Source organism: Benincasa hispida, chromosome 7, assembly GCF_009727055.1.
Source record: "Benincasa hispida cultivar B227 chromosome 7, ASM972705v1, whole genome shotgun sequence".
NCBI lineage: Eukaryota > Viridiplantae > Streptophyta > Magnoliopsida > Cucurbitales > Cucurbitaceae > Benincasa > Benincasa hispida.
In genome coordinates, this window is record NC_052355.1 from 35,085,867 (window position 1) to 35,107,982 (window position 22,116).

At 32.0% G+C, this 22,116-nt stretch overlaps 1 long non-coding RNA gene across 2 annotated transcripts; it reads left to right on the top strand.

The window, feature by feature from the left end:
• The first annotated feature begins 11,595 nt into the window (after positions 1-11,595).
• Positions 11,596-13,655, top strand: LOC120081886. 2 transcript variants are annotated; one of them, XR_005482980.1, is made up of 5 exons: positions 11,596-12,005; positions 12,096-12,159; positions 12,245-12,314; positions 12,402-12,455; positions 13,474-13,655. It is a non-coding gene; the product is annotated as an uncharacterized LOC120081886 (long non-coding RNA). The 2 variants fall into 2 exon arrangements; XR_005482979.1 differs by lacking the exon at positions 13,474-13,655 and having other exon boundaries at positions 12,402-13,140.
• The last annotated feature ends 8,461 nt before the right edge of the window (positions 13,656-22,116 follow it).

Below are 22,116 nucleotides of genomic sequence, written 5' to 3' on the forward strand. Positions count from 1 at the left end.
ATATGCTGTCTACACACATGGTAGATAGTTAACTGTTACTAATTACGAACGCTTACTCTGTTGCATTCCCTTTTATTTCCAATGTCTCCTATGTCTCCTATGTGCACATAGCTCCCCGCTCCTAGGCTCAGAAGCTAGGTCCGTCGGCCCTCTGATCATCCCATACAAGGATCCTCCCACAGGCTCAGGAACTAGACCTTTCGGTCCCCTGACCATCCCGTGAGGTTTTATTTTCGGACTCAGGAACTAGGTCTATTGACCCTTTGACCATCCCGATCACATAATCCCATTCTCATGCTAAATACTCATTCATAATATAAGCATATACAATTTACTCTAAAAGATATGCTTAAGACTTAAGGAAAGTACCACTCACCTTGGTAAGGATAGGAATCTTTCTCTTAGAAGTTCCTTGATCTTCTCAGGCTCCTCTTTTGAACCCTAAATTCCAGATTCAACTTAAAGCTCAGATTACTCATAGTTAGGCTTTATCTCGAGTTACTTTCTTCTACAAATATACTTTAAAATGTCTCAGAAAGCTTACCCTAAAATATTAGCTTAGAAATCTTCGTGGTTTGGTTGAAAATATAAAAAAATCAAGGCTGGCCCAGCTTACCCGACAGCTCGACCCTTCTGTATTTTCCCTCATTCTTCAGCCCGATTCCTTGGAGATTCTTCTCCGGCAGCCCTACTCTGAAAACTAGACTCTCAGAACTTTTATATAGCTTTAGAATCACTTCAAACACACGAGTATTCTGGGAGAACTCCTTGTCCCAAATTGATGCTACTTCTAGACCTTCCTGTCCGACAACATCTTCCCCTCTTGGAACCTCTTAACCAACGCATGGTCTTGCTTCCAACGCATTCGTTCTTCCATCAACGCATAGATTCCTCACAATTAGCCTTCATACACTCTTCTTAATGTCCTTTGAATTATGATTTGAAGAGAAGTCCTTGGCCCTATTTATAGGCGTCCAAAATCTCTCTAAGGCCGACACCTCCTACTTGGTTGCATGTCTAAGTGTCTTTTCCCCACACTATCCACGCAACCTTCATGCCATTGCAATCTAAGGTGTCTTCCTCTTCCTTAGCCAACACATAATGCTTAAATTTTCATGTCTTCTTGTGCATCCACCTCATTTGTTTAAAGCCTAAGATTTCTTCCCAACAAGCCACATATCCGGATGACGACCTTGAATGCATCCATCCAATCTCATATATGCCCATCCGACCTCAATGCATCCATCTACCGCAAATGCGTTCATATGCGTCCATCTACCACAAATGCGTCCGTCCAACCTAATTTGTGTCCATCCAATTGGCGCAACATACCTATGTCTGGACACCACCCCTTGGCGCATGCGTCCATCCAACATCAGAAAGCGTTCATTCAATCTTACCTTGTGCATCCAATTGATGCAACTTGGTCACATATGCTAGATGCTCGCAAGGCTCATCTTTGGCTGTATATCCTTCTCTTTCGCATGACTTACCTTTGCCCTATGCGCTCAACTAGGATAATGATCAACACTCTTCCAATGCATAGTATTAGCCTTGTCTTATGCGCTCACATGCCCTCGGATATCCAACGCATAACAACCTTATGTACCGCAAGCCTTAACAACACAAGACGTTTCACCATGCGTCTACCATGGCTTGTCTCATCGCCGCATAGCTCATCGTCTAGTACTGCTGCTGCATAGCACCATCGCATAACGTTGCCGCATAGCATTAGCCTACCGCACAACTCTTGCTCATCGTGTAGCGCTGACGCCCATCGTCTAGTGAAGCAAGACTATTGTCTAGCGCACACGCCCATCGCGTAGCGCCATCGCCCAGCGTCATTGTCTAACGCTGATNCGCTGACGCCCATCGTCTAGTGAAGCAAGACTATTGTCTAGCGCACACGCCCATCGCGTAGCGCCATCGCCCAGCGTCATTGTCTAACGCTGATGCCGATCGTGCAGTGCCAATGCCTCATTGTTCCACACGATCTTCTACCGCATCGCTTAGCTCTACGCCTTTGCTATACGACCGTTCAGTGTTCGCCTACGCGATCGCCTATCTCGTCGTGTAGCTCCGCTCACTTACTATATGATCGCATACCCTATCGTGTAGTGCTGCTCATTAGCTACACGATCGTCTACCTTATCGTGTAACACTACTTATTTACTACATGATCAACCCGCGCGCACATCTTCAACGCCTAGCGCCTATGCCCGTGTAAACTTGAGGTTGCCGCATGCTTTGCTAACCTCTCAAGACATAGGTTGCCGCATGCTTGTCCCCGCATAGCCTATCCTCTCGGCCATACTTCAGCCTCTTTCAACGCCCAAATAACCTCTTAAATGTTCATGGCCAACGCATGACACAACACCAACACTTAGCACAAGGCCAACGCATCGTCAAATACTTAGCTATTTCTCTAGCTTCCAACGCATAGTTCTTTTTGTCATCATACTTAAACCAAAATTTCACTAGTTAAGGTTTAACTCAAAGCTATTCAACAATATATTTAAACACTTAGAATTTTCCTTTTCTTTAACACAGGATTTAACTTCCACTTAGTTAATTCCCTTAATCATCTGCTTAAGTAGGGAAAATGAAAATCCGGGTTTCACATAAATATCTAGAATCTGTATAACCAACTAGAACAAAATTTGATATATTTGAGTAAAACAAACCCATATCAATTGTTCCTCAGAGATAACAGACTATATGCTTAATTCTGTTCCAATGTCTTTTTGTTGGAGAAGAACTATATCTTGCTAATAAATATATTAAAAATGCAATATCTGGTCTTGTATTATCAGCAAGATATATAAGTGCACAAATTGCACTCAGATATGATACTTCAGGACCAAGAAACTTCATTATTATCTCGAGGTCAAACTATATATTTCTTCACATCTAGTGAACGAACATCCATTGGAATGTTCAATGGATGTGCTTTGTCCATATAAAATCTTTTCAAAACATTTTCTGTATAAATTGACGGATGAACAAATATCCCATCTGCTAAATACTCAATTTGCAAATCAATTATAAACACTAAGTCACTAAATAATGAAAGTTGACAATTAAGTTTGATGAGATTTTTCATGATAAGTACTAAATTGTTTCAAATTTAAATGTATAGGGACCTAATTCTTACAAATTAAAAGTATAAGGACTAGAATATTATATGCTAAAGTTGTTTAAGGACATAAATTATTACAAATTTGAAAGTAAGGTGACCTAAATTGTTACATATCAAAGTTCGAAGACTAAATAATCATTAAGGACTAAATAATCATTACTTCTACAAAAGCTTAGGACCAAAAATGATTTTTAACTTATATATTTATATATGCTTGATAATTATTGGAAAAATTGCAAAAAGTACTAGTAAAGTATGGTGGTAGCTAGTTGCAGTTAAACCCTCAAACTTTTAATTGTAAAAATTGAGCCCTCAAACTTATTTAAATATTAAAATTGGATCTTCAAACTTACGTGATATTAGAAAATTTAACAATTGTATAAATTTAAGGGTTCAATTTTTATCATTTTAGGATCCAATTTCTACAATTATTATAAGTTAATGATCCAATTTCTACAACTCCAGCATAAAGTTCTAGATGTTCCTCAACTTGTTAGCATATTGGTGTTTGAAAATAGGGTTGATTGAAGTTAACATTTTTCAACTACAGTTGACTTTAGAAAAAGGAATAATTTGAAAGAATGAAGGTTCTTGCTAGCTAGTTTAAGTCAACCATGCAACCCATAAATTAGAATATATTCTTTTAAATGTCAGAAACAAAGCAAAAGCAAAGCATAGACTTTACTCAAGCAACTATATATAGATACATAATGAGTTATCGAACTCTATAAACCTTGCAACTCTATTTGATTTGGAAGAGTAGAAGAAAAAAAATTATAACATGAAGGGTTGGATCATCTTTGCTGCCTTATTGTTGTTGATTAGATTCTTCCCTTTCATGTTTGATTCTATCTTCTTTCTTTCCTATCTTTTATGATTTGGCGAATGGTTGAATTTGCTACACGAAAATGGAAGGAAGAGAAGTTTAGTATGATGATTAAGAGTGTTGTTTGATAGCCAAAAATGACTTGCCTGCTATATTCAAATACGATAAGTTTTAAATTAAAGCACACAATTTGATTTGTATCAGGCAGTCATTTTGGCTAAACCGACAAACTCTTCTCCATCATTCTAGACCTTCTCTTTCACTAGAGTATGATAAAAGTGCAACTACGAGCTCATTCTTGCCATTTAAGGATGTTGTGAACGTTGGCTTACTTTTGTTTATTTATTATATTTGGTATTAGACTTGTGAGTAAATTTCACCAATCTCTTTCTTATGCTTAAATATATAGATTACTCGTTGAATATCAATGGTAGTTTTCGTGTTAGGTAGTTGATCTCAGATGTCAAAAAATGTATATTTTATTTATATATTTATGTTTTTTTTCTTGTTCCTTGTTGCCACAAAATATTTGACTATTCAGGTGATAAAAGAATTCAATTAAAAAAAATATTGCCACATGATAGCAGCAAAAATGTATTATCTTAATACGTTCAATTCGGAATTGTTCCTAAATTTTACGTGTTTATTTGGTGATTTTATAGGTTTCGAGCATTTAAGAGGTAGAGTCGACGTTAGTGACGAAATGGAGCTAAAACGAACCAAAATCGAGCTAAATTGCATCAATTGGGAAAGAAGAAGTGATGAAAGATCATTTCGCCCCTGCAAGCATGGCATCATGACACTGTAAGACGGAAAGATCATATTTCTTGAAAAGCACATAGCACCCGTGGTGCTTTAAAGTTGATCGCGCGCATCCGTCCGTCAATGCTACAATGATGTACCCTGGCACTACCACCCCAACCCGATTTATATAAAAGGGTTCTTCACCTGCCTAGGATTATTATCTCGGTTTCCAGCCAATTGCAATGTGTTTTCTCTCTATATTTCTCATGTCTTTTTTATCTTGATGTATCAAAACTCTACTTAGTTGATCTTCATGACAATTATGGGCTAAGGTACTCATTCTAACTTAGGTGTAGAGTAATTTTTCCCCTACATTGTAACTTGTGAGTTTTAGATCTTTTTATAACTTTGTGAATTGTTCTTTGATTTCTTTGCTGTGATTGAATGATTATGATTATATTTTTTCTTTGAGGTTGTATGATCATTAGCTAGGTTTTGAATTGCAATACGTGACATATGATTGTGATTTGATTAAAAGTAGGGTTAGACTAACTTGTAAACTATTACATCTAATAGTGAATAATGCTCTAATCAATCTAGGGAGAATCATGATGAATATTAATTTAGACAATTCCTAATTGATATTCACCTTAACGAGATCCAAATTCGTAATGCGATTAGTTCAAATTAATTAGAATGCTTTTCATCTAGTTAAGTTGACTAATTTTATTAATTGGATTTTCACCCAGCTTTTCTAAATGAGTTGACTAAGTTTAGACAATATAGGAATTAATTAGATGAATTTATGATCAAGTTGCAATTGGAGAATAACTTGAAAGCCTAAATTAGACCATTTAATTATTGAATTCAATCTCTCTTTAATTTTTCTTGCAACCAACCAATTTCAAACCCCCCTTTAGTTACCTAGAATTGCTAACCACTTAGTTTGGAAACTCTTCAGTTCCTTATGTTCAACCCGTGCTACCACTACTATAAAATTTGGTAGAAACGGTAAACTTATTTGGTTTGAAAGTAGGCAACAAATTCTGCCTGACCATCACACATGATAGTTTTTTATTAGAATGTTGTCTTGAATGCATAGAAATGGGTGGAACCTAGACTGCGTTCAAGTTTTTTCCTAAATAAAAAGAGTATATATTCATATTTTTTTTATAATATAATCTTATTCTACTACGAAATGATGGACTTTTATTAATCTCAGAGGTAATTGCAATCAGTAATATTTTAAAGATTATTAATTAAGTGGATGACAACATTTTTAAATAATTGCAAATATACAATTTTTTTCAAATCCACTGTACAGTGGTGGCACGACTGTTAGCAGCAGATGATGACGAACGACGGCTGAGCATCGGATCTTGTAGGTCTGAGATAGACGACGGTGCGATCTGACTCAGAGAAGTGGCGGCGACAGTTCAGGTAGTAGTGACGGTGGTGGCGTGATTGGATAACGGCGGTGGTGAGGGAGAGAGAGACAGGTCTGGAGTGGGTGGGGGGCATGCTTAACTAAGGGGAAAAAAGTTTAATTAATTATTTTTTCCATTTTTTTTTAATAAACTCAAATGAAACCCTAAAGGACCTTTTATTTAAATGTTGTAGTTTCAAAAAATAATTAGTGAAATAGGGTAGTTTTAAAACTATTTAGAAATTTGGGGTAGTTTTAGAATTTTGAGGTGTGGGAAAAAAATAAAAAATTAAGTCGAGGGTTGAAATATCGATCTAAAGTAAATCGAGGGTTGAGATTTCGACCTATAAAAAAATAAAAAGTAAGTCGAGGGTTTAAAACTCGACCTACATAGGTCGAATCTTCAACCCTCGACATCCTACTGCCGTCTCGTCACTTCCTCATGCCGGTCAACCTCACTTCCCTATGTTGGTCACTTTCCATGCTGAATGGTCTCATCACTACTATAGACTTTAAATCAATGGATTGAACCCTCGACCTATGGCTTTTTAAACAACCTATCGCCTCCTCTTCCTCTCTGCCTTATTCTTCTTGTTCTTTACTTTCTTCTTCTTGCTCTCTGCCTTTTTATCTTCTTCTCTATCGTGTGAATCTCTTATCCCCACACTTCAATTATACAGGTATGTTCGTTCACTTTACTAGATTTATGTTTTTTTAAAAATAATTATAGACTTTGTTTCTATTATCATATTATTACTTTTTTATAGTTTTTATTGTTGTTCGAGAAATATGTTATTTAGAAAAGAGGTATATGTTTACTCATCTAAATTTCTATTTTTAATTGAAAATTAAGTTATAGATTCTAATATTAAATTATTTTTTTTTTGTAGTTTTTGTTGTCGGATAACAAATTAAAAAAAAAAAAGAAAAAAAGAAAAAGAAAAGAAGAAAACGTTGTGACTTTGAAGAAAAAAAGTAGAACCACTATTGAATTTTTGAGTTTAACTTTTATTTATTACTAGCTTTTTGTTTTTAATACTTGTTTATATTTATTTTATGCTAGATTTATCATTTTAATTCCTTATATATTGATATTAATAAATTTTTTTTAATATTAGTTATATATTGATATTAGTTTGAATTCAATAATATTTTAGATCTACATGTTTATATTAGACTATCATGTTAATATATATTAGTCTATCACGTGAGTCTCAATTCAATAATAGTTTTTTAATAGTCTAAATTCACTAATATTGATATAATGATGTTCGTAGTTTTTAAATTTTTTTTTTTATAGTTTAATGTTTTTATTAATATTATGTTAGATTTACTATATTAATGTTTTCTTTTGTATTTTAAATAATCTTATTATTAGGGTTTCTAGGGTTTATTATTATTTTTTAAGACATTAGGTTGTAGGCATTAGATTTTATTAGTACAATATCTAATGCCTAAAATCTAATATCTTAGATTCTAGACATTAGATTTTATGCCAAAGAAGTAATCTTGTTTATTTGTTTTTTTAATATGATATTCTATTTTTTTAGTTATAAATTTTGTATTTTGTTTGTTTTTAATAAAAAAAAAGTTACTAATTTTATGAAAGTTTAACTTTGATTTTTATCATTTAAAAAATTTATTTTTTTTTGTGTGATTTTTTAATAAGAAATTTTAGTTTATAGTTTAATACAAAATTATTAATTTTTTGTTTAAAGTTTTTATTATAAGAAGTTTAGTATTCTTGTTTGTTTTTTAAAATAATATTAGATTCTTTTAGTTTTTAATAAGTTTAATATTCAAACTAAGTTACTTTTTAAATATTTTTGTTTGTTTTTGTTTGTATTTAAGTTTGATAATTAGTAAAATATTTAGTTTAATACAAAAGTTTAGTTTATAGTTTAATACAAAATTATTGTGTTTTTATTTATATATTTCTTATGATATTTGATTTTTTAGTATTTAACTTTGATGTTTATCGTTTAAAAAGTTTAGTATTTTTTTTAGTGATTTTTTAATAAGAAAGTTTAGTTTATAGTTTAATACAAAATTATTAATTTGATGTTAATTTTTTTTTAATTATAAGAAGTTTAGTATTCTTGCTTGTTTGTTTGTTTTTTTTTTAAAAAATAATATTCGACTTTGTTAGTTTTTAATAAGTTTGATGTTCAAACTAAGTTAATTTTCTTTAATATTTTCTCATATTTTTGTTTGTTTTTGTTGAATTTAAGTTTGATAATTAGTAATTTTGTTTATATATTTTAAACAAAAATTAAAGAGATTAAAGCATTATGTTTATCGTGCCGGATGTCAATTCTAAATTCGAAAGTTTAATAAATCCATTGAGGACATCAAAGGAATAAATTGGAGTTGTCTGAGTTTTTTTTTTTTTTACAACATTAGTATAGAACCATGGATTCAAGCACTCGATGAAGGGTTCAGATATGAGTGGATGACGACAAATCTATCAGAATGCATGAATGGAGTCCTGAAAGAAGCTCGAATGTTACCGATAAATGCTCTTGCTCAAATAATATTCTTCAAGTGCGTAAATTATTTCAAAAAAAAAGAGAAGAAATAAGGGATGATTTGGAGCGACGAGATAAATACCCGGTAATATATTTTTTTTTTGTAATTAAAAAAATGTTTCAAATATATTTATAATACTAAGTGAGTAAATATTCACACGAAAAAAATTAATAAATGGGCTGCAAGATCTAGTACGATCAATATGAAGGTGTGTTTCATGGAAAGATCGGACATTATAACCTCAATGCTAAGAGGAAATGTCCAAATGTTGAGACTAAACGGGTCTGAGCGATAATGTTCATGTAACAAGTAACAAGCGTTTGACATTCCATGCTCGCATTTTATGGTTGTTTGCTCATATTTTAACATGCACTACGAAGATTTTATTGAGGACTATTATAAACTGTCAACATATGCTGCATGTTACTCTCCTCAATTTAACTTGTACCGTATGAAGATTATTGGATCACGCACCCTAATATATTTGTCTTACCCATCGTTGTTGAGGAAACCTAGTAGACCAAAGAGTTTATGATACCATAATGAGATGGATTAGATAGAACCAAACGCTCGACTACGATGTGAGTTTTGTAACCAGTTAGGTCATAATCGAAGGAAGTATCCTTCGAAGATAGGCTCCAAACAATTAGAGATTTTTATTTTTAATATTTTTTATCTTGTAAATACTATTTTTATTGTGTAAATAATATTTTTATCTGGTAAATACTATTTCTATTGTGCAAATAATATGTTTATCTTGTAAATAGTATTTTAATTGTGCAAATAATATTAAGCTGTACATTATTTTTATGTTTTACTCGAGAAATAAATAATTTTTTCTTTTAGATCATAACTTTAAATCTAGGATCGATTGATCCCGATGTTCTATATGATCAATCGATTCATCGATCATTAATTTTATGGGAAGATCATGCCACTAGCAAGATATCCTGTAGACGTCAAGAGGCAGTTTTTCATCATACTATCCCACTCCATCTTTGAATACTACCGTTACTTCGTACATCTGAATTTTATGGAGTTGCCAAATTGGGATTCATTAAGCTAGATTGGCATCTCATCACAACATTGATCGGGAGATGGAGACCTGAGACGCATACATTTCATGTGCCCGTTGGAGAGTGCACTATCACTCTACAGGACATAAAAGTGTTGTTCGGGTTACCTGTTGACAGTGAACCTGTTTCTAGAGTGATGCATAATGATTGGTTACGTGATTGTCAACTATTCCTCGGTGTGACCCTACCTGCCAATAAAATTAAAGGATTGAGGTTAAGTTTGACATTGTTAGAAACACAATTCTGTGAGTTTGCTGATGATGCGGAAGAGGGCATGAGATATATGTGGGCATATATACTACAGATGATGGGTGGAAGTCTGTTTTTTGACAAACCAAGTCATTTCGTTCAATTGATATTCATGCCATTGTTAACTAACCTCTATGATGCGGGACGATATTCTTGGGGTGGTGCATGTTTGACATGGTTGTATAGACAACTATGCAAAGGAACAAAACTTGAAGTTATCACCAGGCTTATGATACTTTTGCAATTATGGGCTTGAGAACAATTTCCAACAATGGCTTCACAGCTTTGAAATGTAAATAACGCTCAATTAGCCGGGCGAGCCTACGGTTCTCAGTATGTTATTTTATTTTAATTTAATTTAACAAATATTTTTATATGACTGATCTAGTTAATTTTAAATCAAAATTATTAATTTAAAAATATAGGTGGAGAGCCAAATTTTGTGTGACTAGGGTAGCTACACATGTAGTTAGTCAATATAGATACATGTTTAATCTACTTCAACCTGATTAGGTACATTAATACAGAACCAAATTGAAATTTTTATACAATTTTTAATGTATTTGTCTTTAATATTTTTTAATATAATATTTTATGTTTCAGATTATTTGGGAGCCTTATAAAGCTGTTATAGATAGCTTTCCCAATTTCTGTACAAACGGTAAAAATATATGGCGGACGATAAGACCTCTCATATGTTTTCACAATTGTAAGTGGCATCTTCATGATAGGGTAATGAGACAATTTGGTTTCCAACAGAATGTCCCATACTGAACCCCTACTACATGACAACGACTTAAGAACTGGAGATTGGTTTGAAAAAGTTGCACATTTGGTAGTGCGATGACACTATCGTGCAAGGTTTATAGTAATAGGGGTTTCTTTTGGGCAATTTGATAGGGATGCCACTCAAAATTACATAAATTGGTACAATAATATTACAAGGCGTTACGTTACTCGTCCGAGAGCAATTGAGGGTCATCTATTACATAAATAAATATTGTCTAATTATTTTTAATTTAAATATATTTTAAATATTGTTTAATCAGTTTATAATTCACAGAGATTGAACAACAGTAGCCTCCATGATGTTGCAAATGATCCAAACCAAGTTCTTGTTATATGCAGTAATAACGAGAGCTATATGGATGAGATACATTATATGTATGATATACCTATTGTTCATCCACCAGTTCCTAGATATAGGGGACCTATTCGAGAAGAAGATGAGTTTGATGAGGTTGCCCACAATGTGGAAGAATTTCCTCCTATGATGTAGATGTAGAGCCAAATTGTAACACCCCGAAATTTTGTTCTTAATGTAATTTTAGTATCTTCTAATATTTGAGGATATTTTTGGAATTTTGAAAATTCAATTTTTGATAATTGAGATTTTATCTGGGAGAATTGGTTTAATTTTAAATTTGGGTTTAAAGAGGAAATGAAAAGAATTGAAAATGGTTATATATATATGTATAGTAAGTTAGGTTTTCTTTTTTAAGAATAAAGATAAAATATTTATTTTATTTCCTTGTGAGTTATTATTTTTTTTTAATTTAAAACCCAAAAGTCCTCCCCCTCTCTTTCACGTGCAAGCAGTCCCCCTCCCCTCCCCCTCCGTTTTCTTTCTTCCTCTTCATGTGAGCCCCTGTCCTGCCACTGATCGTCGACCTCGTAGCGTCGCTGTCCATCGCCGCCTGGACCCATTGGATCTGAAGCCGAACACTAGCTGTCAGTTCTTCGTGTCGGTGTGAGTGCCTCCAGCCGCCAATTGCTCGCTTGCCCTCACATCGTACTTCTCTCCCAGCCGCACCACATGTCTGCTGTTCCGTCGTCGTCGATTGAAGCCAACCTTCACACGCCATCCCTCACCTCGACTTCTTTGCGCGTCATTCCAGCAATCTATAGCTGTCCGCCTAGCCCATGTCTCGCCTCACCACCAGCTCTATAGTCCCTCGCAGGCGTCTTCCGACCAACCGTTAGGTCTCGCACACCTTACCGAAATTTGGATCTTGGGTAGGTGTTTTGTGAGGTTTTCTTGGAAAATCTTGGTTACCCATTTAAGTTTGGTTCAATTATATTGATACTGGCTATGTCTCAATTTAGATCGAGGTTTTAAGGTGTCAAGAACCACTATCCAACAACATAAGGTCCAGAATGATGACTTTTGGTAGGTTTTGGTTTTCGTTCTTCAAAGATTTTGGTTATCAAATGAATAGTTGGCCTAATTATGGATTAAATCTTGATTGTTGAAGATTAATTTGATATTTCAAGGAGGTTTGGAATCGTCGTCCAACAATATCAAAAGGGTTTTGTCACGCTTTGGTAAGTGTATTAAGTCTTGGAACCATTGATTTAAATATAGTATGTTGGAATTTGGAGGTTCTAACCATTATCATTAAATTTGCACAGTTTGGGGCATTTGTTGGGAGGTTGGGAGCAATTTTGAAACGAGCTATACTTTGGGTAAAGAATATTTGAATTTGTTTGGATTTATTTTGGCAATATTTGTATAGCTTTGTTTGAAATTAGGCCCCTAATGTGGAAATTGAAATGGGTTAACGTTTAGAGATTGGTTCAAGAATTCTACTCAAGATAAAGAGAAGACTTTGAATTGTTAATTTCCTTGGACTTAAATTTGAGGTAAGTAACTATATTACTGGAATTGCCTTGGGCCAGGTAATATTAAGCATGTTGTATTGAGGTTATTTATTAGATTGATTGTTATGTATGATTTCCTTGAGTGAGTTGCATGAACTAGATACGCATGAAAGAGGATTGAATGCTAGCATGATTTAAGTACATTTTATTCTTGGAGATTCTGCTGAATCTGAGGATGATGAGATATATATGTGTGTTATGGAACTATGATGATGAGATGTATATGTATGTTATGGGACTATGATGATGAGATGTATATGTATGTTATGGAACTATGATAATGAGATGTATATGTATGATATAGAACCATATTATGATACTTGTGATGTTGAAATCGTGATAGTATCCTCACTGTTAGTTAGATACCCACTAGAGGTTGTGTGTCCTTTAGGATTCACTAAAGGTGGTGGTTTCCTTCGGGATCCAACAGAGGTTGTGTTTCCTTCGGAACTCACTAGAGGTAGTGCTTTCCTTCGAGATTCACCAGAGGTTGTGCATCCTTCGGGATTCATTAGAGGTGGTGGTTTCCTTCTAGAACCACCAGAGGTTGTGTTTCCTTTGAGATTCACTAGAGGTGGTGTTTTCTTCGAGGTTCACCAGAGGTTGTGGGTCCTATGGGACTTACTAGAGGCAGTGGGTATACTTAACTACAGTAGAATGAAGTTCAGTTATTCATTTATGTATGTGTCCCATGAGGACTAGGAGAGTGCTTACGTCCCACCAGAGGTAAGCATCTAGAGGACATAGATGCCTAACCTGACCTTTGTAGTGGGGTTACTTACTGAGTATTTTATACTCATTCTTTCTCATTTTTATATTTTAGGTAAGGGCAGGGACGCATTGACGAATGAAAAGAGGAATCTATGAACGAGCCACTGGGGACCAATTTTATGTTTATGCTCATGATATTTAGATTTCTTTTCATGTTTTTCAACTTTCAGTTTTAATGTTTGAAACTTACTGTTAAGATTTGTTTTCAGACCTATTTATTATCATTTATGATTTATGGGTACCCTATCATTTTTTTAATATTTGAATTTAATGGAGGTATTTTGAATTTATCTTATTTATTTAGCATTTATTTCACTATAAAAGGGTGTCGTTTTAAGTTCCATGCATGCATGTGTTTAGTGATAGCCTAGCTTGAGTCCTAGGGGGTCGGGCCGTTACACAAACTGATTATGTTAGCTCGATGATGATGATGCCAACATTTGATTTAGGATATTATGATTAAGAGGTTGGTCCATCATTTTCATACCGACATGGACATGGACACGACCATGGAGAGTATAATTAATATTTATATTATGAAGCGCCTGCAGAGGTAATTAAAAAATAAATCGAAGACTAAAAACTCATGGAAATAGCTGAAAATTAAATTCAGAAAAATATGGGGAACAAAATATACTAAATATATTTGCCAATAACGATATATATCATAGAAAATCGGTGGAGTACTTACCGTGGAAAGCAATAAAATGAAGAAGACAATAACAAAAAGTCGTGGAATAAAATGAGTAACTAAAATGGTAGAATCTTTTGCAATTGAAATATATTTTTAAATGATTGCATTTTCGAGAAAAAAATTAGAATTAAATTTTAAATCTTTGAAAAAGCTTACATACAAGAAAAGAAATAAATTAATAAAGTTAATTTTGGTGTAAAATCGAGCATCACAAATACCGAAAAAATAATATAAATAAATAACTTAAATAAAATAAAGTAAATAAGAAAATAATGAAATAATGAATTTTTCTTTAATTTCTCCCCAAAAAAATGGGATTTCTCACCAATATTTTATTCACACACCCATATGAACCCACCAAATCCCTTTAGTTAATTTGGCAAGTAGGAGGTGGGTTTATTTGGACACTAATAATGTATAGTTGTAAACCAAATGACCAATATGTACAAAGACAAGTGGAGATATGAAGGATGGGCATCTATTTTAATGTAATATTTATATAATACTCCCACTTAGATGCTCATTATATATATGGAATATGACTCGTCAAAACCTTATTAGGAAAAATCCTAGTGATCAAAACCTTATTAGGAAAACCCAATGAGAAAAACTCTAGTGAAGGAAAAAGATTACATATTTCATATAATTTATACTCCTAAAAAATACGATATATTTGCTCCCCCTCATAGAAACATCACTTGAGATCTCTGAATCGTCACATTCTAATGTGCACCAATTTTTCAAAGGTTACGATAGGTAATGACTTTGTAAATAAGTCAGTCAGGTTATCTTTCGAACAAATTTGTTGTACAGTTATGTCACCATTTTCTTCAAGATCATGAGTATAGAAAAGCTTTAGTGAAATATGCTTTGTTTTATCTCCTTTAATATATTCTTCTTTGATTTGGGTTATACATACTGTGTTGTCCTCAAATAATGTCGTTGGAAGATTTTTACTAGAAGACAAACCACATGTTTCACGAATGCGCTGAATTATTGATCTTAGCCATACACATTCTCAACTTGCCTCATGAATTGCAAGAATTTCAGCATGATTTAAGAAAGGAGCCATTATGGTCTGTTTCACTGATTGTTATGATATAGTAGTTCCTTGATATGTGAACAGATAGTCTGTCTGAGATCTAACTTTGTGTGGATCAGATAAATATCTAGAATATGCATAATCAACTAGAACAAAAATTTATTTATTTGAGTAAAACAAACCCATGTCGATCATTCCTTGGAAATAACAGAGTATATGCTTAATTCCGTTCCAATGTCTTTTTGTTGGAGAAGAACTATATCTTACTAATAAATATACTAAAAATATAATATCTGGTATTGTATTATCAACAAGATACATAAGTGCACCAAATGCACTAAGATATGGTACTTCAGGACCAATAAGTTCTTCATTATTATCTCGTGGTCGAAATATATCTTTCTTCACATCTAGTGAACGAACTTCCATTGAAATGTTCAATAGATGTGCTTTGTCCATATAAAATCTTTTCAAAATTTTTCCTGTATAAATTAACTGATGAATAAATATCCTATCTGCTAAATGCTCAATTTGCAAATTAATTATAAACGCTAAGTCATTAAATAATGAAATTTGACAATTAAGTTTGATGAAAATTTTCATAATAAGGACTAAATTGTTTTAAATTTGAATGTATAGGGACCTAATTCTTACAAAATTGAATGTATAAGGACTAGAATATTATATGCTAAAGTTGTTTAAGCACATAAATTATTACATATTTGAAAGTAAGGTGACGTAAATTGTTACATATCAAAGTTCGAGGACTAAATAATCATTACTTCTACAAAAGCTTAGGACCAAAAATGATTTTTAACTTATATATTTATATATGCTTGATAATTATTGGAAAAATTGCAAAAAGTACTAGTAAAGTATGGTGGTAGCTAGTTGCAGTTAAACCCTCAAACTTTTAATTGTAAAAATTGAGCCCTCAAACTTATTTAAATATTAAAATTGGATCTTCAAACTTACGTGATATTAGAAAATTTAACAATTGTATAAATTTAAGGGTTCAATTTTTATCATTTTAGGATCCAATTTCTACAATTATTATAAGTTAATGATCCAATTTCTACAACTCCAGCATAAAGTTCTAGATGTTCCTCAACTTGTTAGCATATTGGTGTTTGAAAATAGGGTTGATTGAAGTTAACATTTTTCAACTACAGTTGACTTTAGAAAAAGGAATAATTTGAAAGAATGAAGGTTCTTGCTAGCTAGTTTAAGTCAACCATGCAACCCATAAATTAGAATATATTCTTTTAAATGTCAGAAACAAAGCAAAAGCAAAGCATAGACTTTACTCAAGCAACTATATATAGATACATAATGAGTTATCGAACTCTATAAACCTTGCAACTCTATTTGATTTGGAAGAGTAGAAGAAAAAAAATTATAACATGAAGGGTTGGATCATCTTTGCTGCCTTATTGTTGTTGATTAGATTCTTCCCTTTCATGTTTGATTCTATCTTCTTTCTTTCCTATCTTTTATGATTTGGCGAATGGTTGAATTTGCTACACGAAAATGGAAGGAAGAGAAGTTTAGTATGATGATTAAGAGTGTTGTTTGATAGCCAAAAATGACTTGCCTGCTATATTCAAATACGATAAGTTTTAAATTAAAGCACACAATTTGATTTGTATCAGGCAGTCATTTTGGCTAAACCGACAAACTCTTCTCCATCATTCTAGACCTTCTCTTTCACTAGAGTATGATAAAAGTGCAACTACGAGCTCATTCTTGCCATTTAAGGATGTTGTGAACGTTGGCTTACTTTTGTTTATTTATTATATTTGGTATTAGACTTGTGAGTAAATTTCACCAATCTCTTTCTTATGCTTAAATATATAGATTACTCGTTGAATATCAATGGTAGTTTTCGTGTTAGGTAGTTGATCTCAGATGTCAAAAAATGTATATTTTATTTATATATTTATGTTTTTTTTCTTGTTCCTTGTTGCCACAAAATATTTGACTATTCAGGTGATAAAAGAATTCAATTAAAAAAAATATTGCCACATGATAGCAGCAAAAATGTGTTATCTTACTACGTTCAATTCGGAATTGTTCCTAAATTTTACGTGTTTATTTGGTGATTTTATAGGTTTCGAGCATTTAAGAGGTAGAGTCGACGTTAGTGACGAAATGGAGCTAAATTGCAACAATCGGGAAAGAAGAAGTGAAGAAAGACCATTTTGCCCCTGCAAGCATGGCATCATGATACTATAAGACAGAAAGCCCATATTTCGTGAAAAGAACATAGAGCTGTGGTGCTTCAAAGTTTATTGCGCGCATCCGTCCGTCAATGCTACAATGCTGTACTCTGGCACTACGACACCAACTCGATTTATATAAAAGGGTTCTTCAACTACCTAGGATTATTATCTCGGATTCCAGCCAATTGCAATGCGTTTTCTCTCTATTTTTCTTTGTGTCTTTTTTATCTTGATGTATCAAAACTCTACTTAGTTGATCTTCATGACAATTATGGGCTAATGTACTCATTCTAACTTAGGTGTAGAGTAATTTTTTTCCTATATTGTAACTTGTGAGTTTTAGATCTTTTTATAACTTTGTGAATTGTTCTTTGGTTTCTTTGATGTGATTGAATGATTATGATTATATTATTTCTTTGATGTTGTATGATCATTAGCTAGGTTTCGAATTGCAATACGTGGCATATGATTGTGATTTGATTAAAAGTAGGGTTAGACTAACTCGTAAACTATTGCATCTAATAGTGAATAATGCTCTAATCAACCTAGGGAGAATCATGATGAATATTAATTTAGACAATTCCTAGTTGATATTCACCTTAACGAGATCCAAATTCGTAATGCGATTAGTTCAAATTAATTAGAATGCTTTTCATCTAGTTAAGTTGACTAATTTTATTAGTTGGATTCTCACTTAGCTTTTCTAAATGAGTTGACTAAGTTTAGATAATATAGGAATTAATTAGATGAATCTATGATCAAGTTGCAATTGGAGAATAACTCGAAAGCCTAAATTAGACCATTTAATTATTGAATTCAACCTCTCTTTAATTTTTCCGCAATTAAATTTTTCATGGAACCAACCAATTTCAAACCCCCTTTGGTTACATAGAATTGCTAACCACTTAGTTTGGAAACTCTTCCGTTCCTTATGTTCAACTCATGCTACCATTACTACAAAATTTGGTAGAAATGGTAAACTTATTTGGTTTGAAAGTAGGCAACAAATTCTGCCCGACCACCACACATGATAGTTTTTTTATTATAATGTTGTCTTGAATGCATAGAGATGAGTGGAACCTAGACTGCGTTCAAGTTTTTTCCCAAATAAAAAGAGTATATAAACATATATATTTTTTTTATAATATAATCTTATTCTACTGCAAAATGATGGACTCTTATTAATCTCAAAGGTTTTTAAGATTATTAATGAAGTGTATAACAACATTTTTAAATAATTGCAAATATACAATTTTTTCAAATCGACAGTAAGTGAACAGTGGTGACACGACTGTTAGCAACAGATGATGATGAACGACGGCTGAGCGTCGGATCTCGTAGGTCTGAGATAGACGACGGTGCAATCTGACTCGGAGAAGTGGCAGCGACAGTTTCGGTAGTAGTGACGGTGGTGGCGTGACTGGATAACGACGGTGGTGAGGGAGGGAGAGACAGGTCTGGAGTGGGTTGGGGGGGGAGGAGCGTTCTTAACTAAGGAGAGAAAAGTTTAATTAATTATTTTTCCATTTTTTTAAATCAACTCAAATGAAACCCTCTGTTGTAGTTTCAAAAAGTAATTAGTTAAATAGGGTAGTTTTAACGCTATTTAGAAATTTGGGGTAGTTTTAGAATTTTGAGGTGTGGAAAAAAAATAAAAAATTAATTCGAGGGTTGAAATCTTGACCTAAAGTAAGTCGAGGGTTGAGATTTCGACCTACCAAAAAATAAAAAGTAAGTCGAGGGTTCAAAACTCGACTACATAGGTCGAATCTTCAAACCTTGACATCCTACTGCCGTCTCGTCACTTCCCCATGCCGGTCACTTCCCATGCTGAATGGTCTCATCACTATCAGAGACTTTAAATATGTGGGTTGAGTTTTAAACCCTCGACTTATAGTTTTTTAAACAATTGATCGCCTCCTCTTCCTCTCTGCTTTATTCTTCTTGTTCTCTTTGCCTTCTTCTTCTTGCTCTCTGCCTTATTATCTTCTTCTCTTTTGTGTGAATCTCTTATCCCCACAATTCAATTATACAGGTTTTTTTGTTCACTCTACTAGATTTATGTTTTTTAAAAATAATTAAAAATTTTATTTCCATTTCATATTATTATTATTTCTTTTATAGTTTTTATTGTTGTTCGAGAAACAAATATTCAGAAAAGAGGTATATGTTCACTCAACTAAATTTCTATTTTTAATTGAAAATTAAGTTATAGATTCTATTATTAATTTTTTTTTGTAGTTTTTGTTGCCGGATAACAAATAAAAAAGAAAAGAAAAGAAGGAAACGTTGTCACTTTGAAGAAAAAAATAGAACCACTATTGAATTTGTGAGTTTAACTTTTATTTATTACTAACTTTTTGTTTTTAAATACTTGTTTATATTTATTTTATGCTAGATGTATCATTTTAATTCCTTATATATTGATATTAATATATTTTTTTTAATATTAGTTATATATTGATATTAGTTTGAATTCAATAATATTTTAGATCTACATGTTTATGTTAGTCTATCATGTTAATATTAGTCTACCATGTTAGTCTCAATTCAATAATAGTTTTTTAATAGATAGAATTCACTAATATTGATATAATGATGTTCGTAGTTTTTATTTATTTTTATAATTTAATGTTTTTATTAATATTACAATATCTAATGCCTAAAATCTAATGTCTTATATTCTAGACATTAGATTAAAGAAGTAATCTTGTTTATTTGTTTTTTTTTATATGATATTTTATTTTTTAATTATTTTTTTCAGTTATAAAATTTAGTATTTTGTTTGTTTTTAATAAAAAAAATTACTAATTTAATGAAAGTTTAGCTTGCTTTTTATCATTTAAAAAGTTTAGTTTTTTCTTTTTTGAGTGATTTTTTAATAAAAAAATTTAGTTTATAGTTTAATACAAAATTATTAATTTGTTGTTTAAAGTTTTTTATCCTAAGAAGTTTAGTATTTTTTTAAAAAATAATATTAGATTCTTTTAGTTTTTAATAAGTTTAATATTCAAGCTAAGTTACTTTTTTAATATTTTTGTTTGTTGTTGTTTGTATTTAAGTTTGATATTAGTAAAATATTTAGTTTAATACAAAAGTTTAGTTTATAGTTTAATACAAAATTATTGTTTTTTTTTTTTTTAATATATTTCTTATGATATTTGATTGTTTTTAGTATTTAATTTTGATGTTTATCATTTAAAAGGTTTAGTATGGTTTTAGTAATTTTTTAATAAGAAAATTTAGTTTATAGTTTAATACAAAATTATTAATTTGATGCTTAAGTTTTTTTTTTTATTATTATAAGAAGTTTAGTATTCTTGTTTGTTTGTCTGTTTGTTTTTTTTTTTTTTTTTTTAATAATATTCGATTTTTTTAGTTTTTAATAAGTTTGATGTTCAAACTAAGTTAATTTTCTTTAATATTTTCTCATATTTTTGTTTGTTTTTGTTTGAATTTAAGTTTGATAATTAGTAATTTTGTTTATATATTTTAAACACAAATTAAACACAATAAAGCATTATGTTTATCGTGTCGGATGTCAATTCTAAATTTAAAAGTTTAATAAATCCATTGAGCACATCAAAGGAATAAATTGGAGCGAGTTTTTTTTTTACAACATTAGTATAGAACCATGGATTCAAGCACTCGATGAAGGGTTCAAATATGAGTGGGTGACGAAAAATCTATTAGAGTGCATAAATGGGATTCTGAAAGGAGTTTGAATGTTGCCGATGAATGCTCTTGCTCAAATAACATTCTTCAAGTGTGTACATTATTTCAAAAAAAAAAGAAGAAATAAGGATGCTTTAGAGCGGCGAGATAAATACACCGGTAATATTATTATATATATATATATTTATATATTTGTAATTAACAAAATGTTTCAAATATATTTATAATGCTTTAGAGTGATGCATAATGATTGGTTACATGATTGTCAACTGTTCCTCGGTGTGACCCTACCTGCCACTAAAATTAAAGGATTGAGGTTAAGATTTGGACAATGGTTAGAAACACAATTCTGTGAGTTTGCTGATGATGCGGAAGAGGGCATGAGATATATGTGGGCATATATACTACAGATGATGGGTGGAAGTCTGTTTTTCGACAAATCAAGTCATTTTGTTCACTTGATGTTCCTGCCATTATTAGCTAATCTCTATGATGCGGGACAATATTCTTGGGGTGGAGCATCTTTGGCATGGTTGTATAGATAGCTATGCAAGGCAACAAAACTTGCAGTTTGTGAGATCGCTAGCCTCTGATACTTTTGCAATTATGGGCTTGAGAATAATTTCCAACAACGGCTTCACAACTTCGAAATGTAAATGACGCTCAATTAGCTGAACGAGCCTATGGTTCTCGATATGTTATTTTAATTCAATTTAATTTAACAAATATTTTTATATGACTGATCTAGTTAATTTTAAATCTAAACTATTAATTTAAAAATATAGGTGGAGAGACAAATTTTGTGTGACTAGGATAGCTATACATATAGTTAGTTAGTACAGATACATTATTTGATTTGCTTCAACCTGATCAAGTATATTAATACAGAACCAAATTGAAATTTTTATACAATTTTTTTAATGTATTTGTCTTTAATATTTTTTAATATAATATTTTATGTTTTAGATTATTTGGAAGCCTTACAAAGCTGTTATGGATAGCTTTCCCAATTTCTTTACAAACGGTCAAAATATATTGCGGATAATAAGTCTTCTCATATGT